Source organism: Bombus vancouverensis, chromosome 12 (assembly GCF_051014615.1).
Source record: "Bombus vancouverensis nearcticus chromosome 12, iyBomVanc1_principal, whole genome shotgun sequence".
NCBI classification, from domain to species: Eukaryota; Metazoa; Arthropoda; class Insecta; order Hymenoptera; family Apidae; genus Bombus; species Bombus vancouverensis.
This window is the reverse complement of record NC_134922.1, coordinates 4,984,670-4,996,856: the sequence shown is the minus strand read 5'-3', so window position 1 is coordinate 4,996,856 and position 12,187 is coordinate 4,984,670. Positions and strand designations below refer to the sequence as shown.

General features: G+C 36.1%; 1 protein-coding gene across 2 annotated transcripts in view; it reads right to left on the bottom strand.

Moving 5' to 3' along the window:
* The window catches only part of LOC117160841 (uncharacterized), a 78,050-nt gene that overhangs the window by 26,105 nt on the left and 39,758 nt on the right, over positions 1–12,187 (bottom strand). Inside the window, exons 2-3 of one of the 2 annotated variants that reach the window (XM_076623465.1) lie at positions 9,857–10,042; positions 8,950–9,084 (exon numbers count right to left, since the gene is read on the bottom strand). The exons of the other annotated variant lie outside the window; for it this stretch is intronic. The gene's annotated coding sequence lies outside the window, so the exon portion shown is untranslated. The remainder of the gene's footprint in view (positions 1–8,949; positions 9,085–9,856; positions 10,043–12,187) is intronic. 2 annotated transcript variants of the gene reach the window in all.

Here is a 12,187-nt window from a genome sequence, read left to right as displayed (position 1 = left end):
CAAACTCATCGATCTTTCAACGAGAAACAAACATTTACAATTCCTTTAATTTTACATGGATAAAAGATTTTTTTTCCATCATTTATATAAAAGGAAGAAAAGTAGAATCTCTCTCTGAAGAAACTGAATAAATTAGATTTCTTTTAAATAATAAAAAAAGGAAAACAAGTGGTGCATAGTAGTCCTGACTAAACAAATTACGATAAAAACCGTCCTGCGTATACGCCTCCGGCAATAAAATCTCAGTGTCCGACAGATATCAATCGTTGTGCGAGAATTTATACTGCTTCTACAGCGCCGTGCAAAGATCACAAATCATTAACTAAACGAAATTTTAATTCATTTGTAATGTCTTTCCGTTTCTCATATTACTTACGAAGACGAAGATTGTATTTATCGCAGCGTTTTTTCAAAATGTATAAACCAGAGAACATCGTAAATATCAACGTGACAAATAGAATATTTAAAGATTCATTTCTATACAACGCATTTTCTTAAAAAAAAAAAAAAAAAAAAAAACACGTAAAGATACTTCGTACAAGTATATTTGACTAGCCATTAAGAGACCGATAACACAAAGTGATCTTAAACTTTTATACAGTGCTGTATATCCGCGGTGGCGACGAAAGAAAAGCGGCACGCGTCCATCACTGACACGCTTCGGGCGATCTGGTGCAACCAGGCAACAATACACGCACTGGGACGTGCACCACGCAGGGAAAGGAACCTTTTAGAAAATTATCGAGACCGTAAAAAGGCTGCGATCAACTTGAAAAGGAGACACCTACCTCCTTGTGGGCGTCTAGGTGGCCGTGCCGCCTTTTACAAACTCTGCTTGTGCCGCGGGTTTCTTTGTGACGCACTGGTAGCACGTTCCGCGACTCAAAACGTAGCATTACGCGATAGGGAAAATATTTTTTTTCCACGCGATGGACCATCGATTTCGATCTGTCTTGGCACAAGCTCGATAATCAATTTCACGGAAATCGCATACTGATTTTATAAGTAGGAGTTATTCTTAGTACTTCTGATAATTGTAGTAATTTTTGATTATCTATGGACGATGAATGTGTGTCTTTTTGCGAAGATGAAGCTAGATGAAATTAGAGTTTAATAGGCTGCGGAATATCATTGCTCATTTGTTGATTGCTAGAGAAATATGCGTTAAACAGATATGTAATATTATAGCTATTATTGCATTGGATAATAGTATTAACGTATTAGATGACAGAATAGTATTAAATGGCCGATGATTCTATAAAGGAATGGATGATATGTTGCAAATCAATCGAAATATGTATCGTTAGCTCGAAGAAAACAATTTTCCTGGAAATGTGTATACCATGGTATATGGCATATGAATAATTTATAAATAAAATTGGTCTTTATAACGATAACAAACTCACAAGAACATTATTATTATTCTATTTTAATTTACCATTACTTGATTTTTGATTATTATAATTTATAATATATTTGCTATTTTTATTATCAGCTAAATAAAAACAAGAAACACCCACGATTGTATTAAACTTATTACGTAATAAAAAGTGGAGATTTATCGTGTAATAAAACGTCCGAAAATCCCTGAATCTTTATTTTGAAGTGGAACAGAGACAGATATGCACAACACGTTGCGGGAAAACCTCTAGGAGGCGCTTACAAATTTATTTGGCGCGACGACGTAAAAGCTTGTACTTGAAAATAAAGGGAATGCCTTCGTCTTATCATACCAATGATCTGTCAAAACACAAAGCCCGAGGATGAAATCGGTCTGCTCGTGTCACATTGGGTAACCACTCCTTTTCTCTCCTTCGTAATTTACACGCGAATCGGCCTTCGTGCACGCCGCTTGCCAAAATATCGTATAAGCCGGACAATAAAAGGACTTCGGGGACATGCAAGGTCAGGAAAGCGGACGTAAGACTAGCTGAATTACATGAATATGCACGTTGAATACCGCACCGGCGTCTCCTTTTTTTCTTTCTGTTCCCTTGCCTTTCTTGGTAGATTAGACATTCTTACTTCTTCTTAATCTTAATATGTCTATGTTTTGATTAAAAGGTTTCATCAATTGTGCAGAACCAGAAATGTTAGACAGAAGAATTGTTGTTGCTTCGAAACACACACGGGTATATCTAAATGTTTCAAATAAATATGCCACTTTTGATAGAAAAGATCGATTTCATTTTCCAAGTCACGCGTTGATTGTAGTTTTCGTGTCTATTCTTCCACTTCAATGTATCCACTACAGACGTTTGAAGTTGCGTCAGATAATTTTACATTAAGGGTGAAAATAACGGTCACCTCTTTATTCCACGTTACAGAATTTATAATTGGGTAATAATTTTTCCTCGCAGTTGCAGCTAGCGTAAGAGTAATCCTGAGGAAATGTTACGTAGCGACATAAACGGGCTATCTATTTTGAACGTGCAGCATAAATATCAGAGATAGCATAAATATTCAGTAGCACCGCGTTGTCGATAGATTAAAATGTCGAAAGGAAACGGGCAAGTGTTCCTGTTCCGTTTCACGGAAGAAATATGTCTATATCTCTCCAAGCGTGCGGATTGATCGATCTGCGGCGATCATTCGATAAATGGAGCTTATGTGGAAAAAGGGACCACACCCAAGTACCTGAGGGCCTCACGAGGTGGGTATAAAGTTCCTGCGGTTACGTAAGGGGTGACAAAGCCACGGTGCCACCATAAACCATATTTTCAACCACACTCCTACTCGTGTATAATATAAAAGGTTATTGCTTTTCTCCTTTTGCATTCTTTTACAAGTTCAATTTTACGAATCCCAGCTATAAACCTTTCTTTTTCGCCAATGTTTAATATCTCGTATTAACAAAGAAAAGAAAGCAAAAATTTTACGAGGATGATAAATAATACAATACCATTGACGCAGTTGATTTAAATAAGATTCTTTCTTTTTTTTTAAATCCAAGAGTACTCATTAATAATAAAAACGGTTGTCCAATAAGCATGGAATTAAGTATTACGTAAGATTATAGAGAGCTCAATGTAAAAAGAATTTATGACCACATAATGAAATCTTTGCATCTGTTAAAACGACACTTTGCCGACAAATTACGCTGTGCAACAAATTTACGATTAATTTATTCGATATAGAAGAAGCGTATGCAAATTCACGAGTAACATATCATGAGAACGGGCTTGTTGCTACTTTTAGGCTTTACAATAAACGTATAAAGATAAATCGTGTACGTATTCCCATTGTTTTTGAAACAGATGCGACCATTCTTAAATCTTTGCGTAGTTCCTTTGACCTTGTCGTTTGATAAATATTTATGAAATTTAATTAAAATTGTCTTAATACCTATTTGGGGAAAAATACGCGATGGAGTTGGAATAATGGAATTAACAATTCGAAGATGAAAAAGTTTCCGAAACGTCGGAGACCATAACAAGCGTGTTCGCTATGAAATTCAATTTCTACATCTTGACAGGAAAAGGATGGATCGTGAGTTCTAAGATGTCGACAAAAGTACGTCAGAGATAAGCCCCAGGCTTTTGAACCACTTGTTTTAGGTAAGTGGATTCTTGACGAGCCGATTCCTTTGTGACACGAAAGTATACTCGACAGGAGAGAGCTTATTTGCATTCGATAACAGCCGAAGCGAACGGTTAAAAGAGGATCGCACCTTCGACCAAATGTGTAGCAACTCGCCTGTGACTATTCGACTGTGAAGATCAATTTCTATCGGTTTCGTGCATGCAAAACTTTACGATGACCAAGTAAAAGTTTTAACTTCAGTTTCCCCATATTATTTTGCTTGATAATTGACACTTGTAATTGAGGAGTAATTAGGCTTTATAATTCCAATTGAAAGCGATGAAAATTTAATTGGTAAAGTAGTTCCATTATTTGATAATGGAAATAATAATAATGAAGTATAGTAAACTAGTAACACTGTGGACGATTCTGCATTGTCAAGGTCCTGACAACTCCTTCGATGACGCAATCAAACAAGAATTTCACGGAATAATTTACAGTGTATAAGTATACTTGCCTTGTAATGCACGACGATTATTATACATATTCGATCCTACTTATGTTCCATATCATAATGCAGAATTTTCATTTTCCACATAAGAATGAATTATTTTATAAATGCGGATCAACGATAAACTAAATAACTATAATAGATAAGTCGAGCACGATACATTTAGATTTGAAAAAGAAGCTTAAAAATCGTATTCTTAATTAAATGCAATTCTAAATGACTCGAAAGGAACTAAATTGCGATTACCCTTTAAAGTATATTAGGTAATCGAAAATGAACGCAAACTGGTTACCGATTGATTTATATTTACACGACCTCCGAATATATAAATATTATGGAAAATTCTGCATTTTCTGAAATGTCACGTATTACGTACCACATTAAGGAACGTGTATAGACCTTAATTGCGTTTGCTAGAGAAAGGTGAAGAGGAATCATTTGAACGTAAATTCATTACAATGGCTGTGACGTATGGCATAATTTTCGCTTATCGTTCATCAAGGAATTATTACTAAATTTATCGCCAAACCGAATGTATCTTAATTAAAACCAATTATAAATTCCTCAAATTTCTTGCCATAAATATAAAGATGGAAAAATAAATGGAAAGAATTTCGTACAAATAAGTTATGATACAGGCAGTTACAGACAAGCGGACAATTAAAAGCAATTTTCGTGTTTCGCAATTTGAGTCGTAGGTGGCTGCAATTTCATATGTGCAAGGACGTAGCTTTAAAGGAAGCAATTAGATTTGAAGAGGAAGGACGAAGGTTTTTTAATAAGTCATTTTTTTTCATAACGGTGTTACGCACTCGAAGGACGCGAGTTGCGAAATTATTAGGTCTCATCGTCGCAGAATGTACCTTCTTTCAACGTCAAGAATTTCTTCTTCCGTTATTTCCGTGTGAAACACGAGTCAAGGAAAGCATTAGAATTCAATCTGACTGTTTCTACTTTCCATGAATTAGAAATGTTTGCAATCTACAATTTTCTTATAAACTTTAGATATTTTGCAATGTAGAACATTAAATTTAAGAATTCGTGCATATTCGAGGGAGCAGTAATTACAGTAAACAAATATTTATCGCGCCAGACTTTTCACAAGCTTTTCGGAGCTGGTAAGTTTGTCACTCTTTCTATCTTTTCTACTCGTTACAATCTGATCAGTAGACCATGAGTGTTGATGAACTTTTAGATAATTAAAATTTGCATAAATGCACAAGATGCATAGAGTGCCAATAATAAACAAAAATATACAAAACATCCAAAATAAATTACTCGTTATATCATTTAACGAGTGAAAAAATTCTTGTCCATAAAAATATGAATTTACACCATTTACAAATATGAATAGACACCAGCAGCCTACTCATTAACGATACTTAATCCGGAAAGAAAAAAGTAAAAAAGAAGTAACAAAGACAGCGAACTAATTTCACTGGAGATTTCGTTTCCTTTACATGGTTCTTCAATTACAAGGGAACAGATCCATTCTCGTCCTCGCGTAACTTCACCTTATTAAATCGTCGCCTGCTATACACACGGCCGAAATCGGTTTACGTAATCGATCCGTGATCCACCTCCGAACGCATTTCGCTTTTTCGCATTCCAGCGTTGGTAGCACCCAAGATGTCCGCTCGTAAGACCCATGTTCTCCACTTTCTCCAGAATTACATCATACGCTGCTGGCCCATGGCACCCCATTCCTACAGCTGCGGGTTGCTTTCGGCGCTGCCACAGGCACGCGCATAAATATCGAGTAAATATTTTCGTCAGCCGAATCCGTTGAATATTAGCGGCAATAGGGAAGTCGTTAAACATCCAAAGCTGTGAAACATCGCGTGCTTTTTCAAAGACGAAGGAAATATGGAAATATAAATGAATATGGAAGTGTAAGATTTTTTTTGTAATAGGTATCCTATGGAAATTTTTGCATGCGCGAGGTTAAAAAGTAGTACAGTCAAATTTACTTTGACTTTACTGACACTTAGAACACGGAATATCGTTCCTTTATTTTTATTGCTTTGATTCTTCAATAAAATCTCCAATAAAAGCGTAACTTAGGCGTCATATTCCACACGAGCGAATTTTATTTATAGTATTTTTCGGGAAAGATCGTTTCGCAAAGAATAAATCGCATAAAATTTCACATGTCAAAATATTTCGAGAAGAACACGTGCGATGTAATCGTTACTTATTTGAAGTATTTTACAATTTTACTCGGTGTGACGAGGGATCTTTCTTGCTCGTTACTTTTAACAGAGCACCACGGTCTTCTTTACGAAACCATATTGTAGTTTCTCTTTCTATCATTGTTACTTGACCATTAATCAACTCATTCTATTCATCCTATATCGTGCTATCGGTGTTAATCCGTGTTATTTTAGCCAACGCCGCCACAAAAGCTTCGTTTTCGCAAAGTCATTTAAAAGTAATCGCGCGCCCGTCTTACGTCACACGCAATTTGAACTATTGTAGATTTATTCGCTGGGAAGGGATACCGGGCCTTGAATCGTTCGCGTGAAATTACGTTCGTGATCTAGTGATCGTTTCGTTCAGATCATCGGACGAACGAGAAAGGAGAAAGAACAATTTCACTGTCATTGGGTATTCGTAACTCGCGAACACGCAATCTTTTTAAATCTTTGTGTGTCATAAATTTTGTCGGATATGATCTCATGAACGATATGACATTTGGCTGATAATGTTTTATCGATGAAAGACATACTTGAATTACCTAAGCGATTTGAATAATATTGCCAAAATTCTTTGTATCAAGAAATCGTTTCATAATTTACATCATCACGAGATAAGTTGCTTGCAACTATAAAATGATATTTCATTCCAAAAGAAATTGATTTTGGCTTCATTATTTCTCTAAGTTTGTACTCAGAAGCCTCAAAAAAACAGCCTGCATAGTTATTTCACTATACAAGACTGCACGATTCTTCCTTTTCTTGGGCCAATTTCATTTTGTTTCTTTAATATCGATTAGTTAGAAAGATTACGCAGAACAGATTCGAGCGGGAAATGCGACGTTCCCGAATTTAATCGGCGTTAGCCCGCGTTAACGGCCCACGCTAAAAAGGAAAGAAAATAAAACCACGCGGGAGGAATCCAGTTTTCAATAAGGATCGTAGACAGGAAAGAAAGTTGTCTCGAAACACACACATTGCGTCTTTAGTTCGCTTAGAAATCACAAAGGAGTCTGGAACGAGAGTGAACTTGTAGCTAGCAGTCACGGTGACGTCAAGTCCACGTTCGATCGAGATATCGAAAAACGATGCCGATCTTCCCCGTGACTTTCTATAGATCACGGAAGTAAAAGTGTAACAGTTTGACGAACAGTCTATCCACATAAGAATGTAAAAAAAGTAGTAAACAGAGTAATAAATCATACTGAGTGGAATTTTTCGAACGAAAAATTTCATTTTAGGATGTCAAAGGTGACATTTTCGAACCTTTCTAAATTCAGCAATCGCAATGCTATAATTCAGTAATCAATCGGAGAATATACGAAAATTTTTGAAAATATTATCTTTTCTTTATTAAATGAGATAAATGTTATAGAACTCTTCCTGGAAACAGTTGTGACAGAACTGCCACTTAAATAGAGACGTGTACTAACTACAAATCGATGCGTCAGCTGAGAATTCGCTGGCCTTATCCGTAAACTCGTCCAAAATGTAGTGCAATCGGTGTTGTCTACTGTTACCAAGTAAATCAAGTGCTTCTTAGCAACTTAGATCTTCCAGCAATTTAGGGTGGGAATTTAATGGAATGGGTCAGTTTTCCAGAAAACTGAGATTGATCATTCGCGACACGGTTCGAAATTAATTTGATCGAACATTTTATAGGATGGAGGATCATAAATCAAATCGTTTGGTCGAAACTTTATGCGGTACGATGTGCACATTTGCATAATTCATGAAGTTACGATACTGTGAAGCATCGTCCACCGTTTTGGTAAGGGAGTAGGCACCATTAAGGAACAATAGCTGCAGATGAATGGCGAAAGTTCAAGTTGACAAAATGTGTGGACACTTGTGTCCATTTGTAACAAAGAATATTTTGCGTTCTTTTCATTCTCACATCTGCGAACGTCGAATCGGACGAATAACGATTTTTTAATTAATAATTTATGCTCTTCACAGAGAAGAGATTCTCTTAAAGCTCGAAGCACAATTTTTTCGAACGTACGAAATTGTATATACGTATTGTATACAATTGTTATATGTAAAATGAACTTTATCAACTTTGTCTTTGTTGAAAAGTTGCAATTTATTTTTTCGTCAGATTCCTTACCCAAAGTTGCATTCACTGTCAAATTACATGCCATACGATGTCCTTTATTTCGTTCATGGAGAACCAGTATGTGTACTAAAATTAAAACTCGCAATTCTTCGTGTTATTCAACTACATTGCACGTTGCAAGTAACCAGCTTGTATACCGAGTGTAAACGATACAGAGAGCTCGTAAATTCAATCGGGTGTTAAAGCAAACATGTTTCGGAGATTGAGACCGGCTCATTGACAGAAATATGAGGAGATAAAAACTTGGAATTTTATTCAGGGCGGTAACGCAAGTTTCATCCGATTTTCATTAATCCGCTGGCTCTTTTTCGAATTTCAAGGTGGTATGTACATGATGACCCTACCGTCGCCATCGCGATAAAATATGCTATGGTATGCAATCGTTTGTAATACCATTCACGTATTTCGCGGATTAATCAATCTATTGAGCATCAATAGAGTTTGTAAAGAGTTCACAGCTTTTCTTAAAAAGTACTACGTTATGTTTAATGACGATCACCGAATTCGCATTTTAATCCAATAGCATATCATATGTGCAAATTTACTTTCTATTCTACATTCAGATATTCCATAAAATTTTTACCCTCCATGATACAACTTACCTAATTTACGATCGCGTTACATATTCGCAGTTCTCTGATACTCCTGTAGAATGGTTCGTCATGGTCGAACTACTGCCACGGTCAATCGGTATGCTTCACAGAACACCACTGTCAATAAGTCACCTTGATCTACAGCTGTACATAAATTCAACGATCAACAAAATTACTCAGTCATTAAATTGCCAATTACCTGGTTTACCCTCTTATTATTGTGTCCAATAATCTAGCGATCATAGCAAATCTGCCGTTAATTCAATAAGTTAATCTTATATGCTTGTATGCTATGCGTTTACTGACAATTAATTTGTATTTTATTATGACTAGAATGAGCACATCCCTTCGCTCGCATGTGGGTGCAAACAGTTCAATAACGAAGCGTTTAGAACGACTTTCTAGATATATGATAAAAAAGACAGGAGCGTGGACGGCGATTATTTAAATTGCACGGGTGAAACCAACAGAGACTCTGATGTATGTAGATTGGTCTGGTTGATCTTTATTTTTTTAATTCTTAATTGCTGCCGTTCGATGACGCTGCGGGCTATGTCTGTAATAGGATGGCCTTAGGGAATGGTCTCGATAGTTGGCAAAAAAAAGTTTGACCGAGGGAATTGACGTTTGAAAGGAGAAGGCGGCTGATTGGACGACTTCGTTTGAGAATTGTTTCTTATGTGTGTTTTATCATGGAGTATGAATCATCATCGATAATTGTCATAGATATAAAATAACAAAAATTAGAAAAAAATTATTTACGACAATTTTGTCATGAAATATTCGATCGAAGATTGGAATATAATAGAATTCCGAGTATCGTGCAAATGTTCATTTGTTTTTAGAACTATGACACATTCTCCATGCCATTACGTAGGTCCTAGTTCGAATGCAAGCAACTTCGCAAGATACTTACTCAGCAAGTGGAATTGACATCGTATTGTATTACTGATCCGTGAGATGGACTCGATTCTAAATTTCTTCAACATTCAATCGTTCGATTAGTCAGCCAGGTTGAATAGTAGCTAAGAGCATTCCTCCTTTCTCCAACAGTTCCAAGGAAAGCATTCCGTCCCAGGGCATGGAAAACGCCATTCCACCTCTGCGTCAAGATATTCAGGTTTATGAATCATCATTTTGTTAACAAAATTACTACGAAATTTTAAATACTAATCTTTTAACTTCCAAAAAATTTTCGTTAGATAACTCTGCCGTTTCTCTCTAGATCTATCGATCATTCTTTGCAATGTATATAGTGCAGAATTATACAACTCCTCCTGATTCTTAGCCTTGTTTGTATAAATTAATTAGTTCATAGCACTCTAGATGACGTTAATTGATTTGACAGCTTCTTAACCAATATATTCATATATTCGGCACGATATTAGTAGGACATGTTGTCGTTTCATCCCCTCTATCACCATTCCGAAGGATCTTTTTCATGGACACCCCGTACGATATAAAGGCCAGAGCCAAGCATTTTAACTTTCACCATTTTTACTACTAATTTAATGCTTCAAAATGGTCACGGTATTTTCAAACTACATAATGTTAAATCTCATCAGCGGAAATTACGATTTCTCGTTAAGTGATTCGAGAAGCGGCATTGTTCGCGAGGTTTAGTGCCTTCTGAATTGCCTCATTGGACCTGGGCTTAAGATCGACGCACATAAGGCTTTCGATTGTTGGTTGAATAATTCACGCGGCACAATTAAGCAATCCTTCGTCTACGTCGCGTGTAAACGAAGATTAACGCATTGCTCCTTGACTAGCTGAGAGATCCACTATTCGACAGTTGAAACGTTGTAGGTAGGTAGTACATGTAAAGCCGGAACGACTTTAACGAAAGGTGATGCAATTCACCCTGGCGCCAGATTTTTAAACGTGCCCCCATTTTTGGCAACTTGGTCCATCGTATAGTATCGGCATTGTCAAATCGGCAAGGCCGCGCTCTGTTGGCGCACGCCTAACCCAGACCTTCGCGAGATAAGTTGAAACTCGTTTGGTTTACGAGTACTGCTCTGCTCGACTCACGTTACGAGAGATTCTTTATCTACGGTGGGCCTTGAGAAATATGTGCGAAGTTCTGTATTTTTTAAATCGAGTTCTGAGGGCGAGGGATCGTTTAGATTACAATTTGCGTTTAAATCTGTTAAGGACCAGCCGATGAAATTATGTAAAAAGATTCGATAAACGAAAAACGTTAATAGAGTAACTTATACATTCCTACGTTGTAGTACCGAAAATTTCTATTACTTAGAAACAAAAAGAAAATAATTCATAATTGTAGAGGGAAGAGAAGACATTGAAGAATGTAATAAATTTAAGATTAAGGTATTGGGAAGGAACGAAGAAATTTAGAAACTAAAGAATCATAAAAATTACAAGACAGGTTAGTCAGGTAGACGTACAAAAGAAGAGAAACAATGTACTTACATATTAATGCTATAAATTTATTATTAAGCTAGTATGTGTAAGATAGGAAGATGAATAGCAGATAAGGTTGAAATATAGCTGAATAATAATTCTTCTATTAGGGGTACAATTTCTAAGAAATTGCCGGAATGATTAGAAGAATAATAATTGCGAGTGATATTAAATTACAGTAGTTACATATACTTTGCGTAGTGAGAATGGAGCATATGTTCAGGAAGTATGTATGTCACTTCTGTTTCGACATTAGACATATCGAGTGCCTTCTATAGAACAAACGAAGTTTATTCCCACCCTTGAAACAAAGTGTTTCGTAATTTTCTATCGCGAGTAACTGGCCATCACGCGAAAGTCCTTCGCTTCTTAAGAATTCTTCCTATCTGTTATGTGACAAAGGTGTCATTTCGCGGATTGTACAACTGTAAAAATCAATATTACCGATGCATCTATACACAAACCTATTACAACAGGTTTCATTCCTTTTTCTATTTATATCTTTATATAATTGTGCTTCACAATGGACACAAATATCTCTGAAAAATGTCATACGCACGATAGACAGATAAAATAATAATAAAATAGATAACAAAAAATTCAGAGAAAGAAATGGAAAAAATCATATTCACTTCAAAATTGTGTTATTTCAAGAACCTTTTAATCTTAAAAGGAGTTTTAACATTAAGCATGCGTGTTCAAGTATCGTGTAAGGAACAGGATCAATATCGAAATTGTGTTACACCGTAAACTGGCTAATTTGTTTGCTACAAAATGAAAACGAAAGGATCCGTCTGTGGAACAACGAGCAGGATCAACG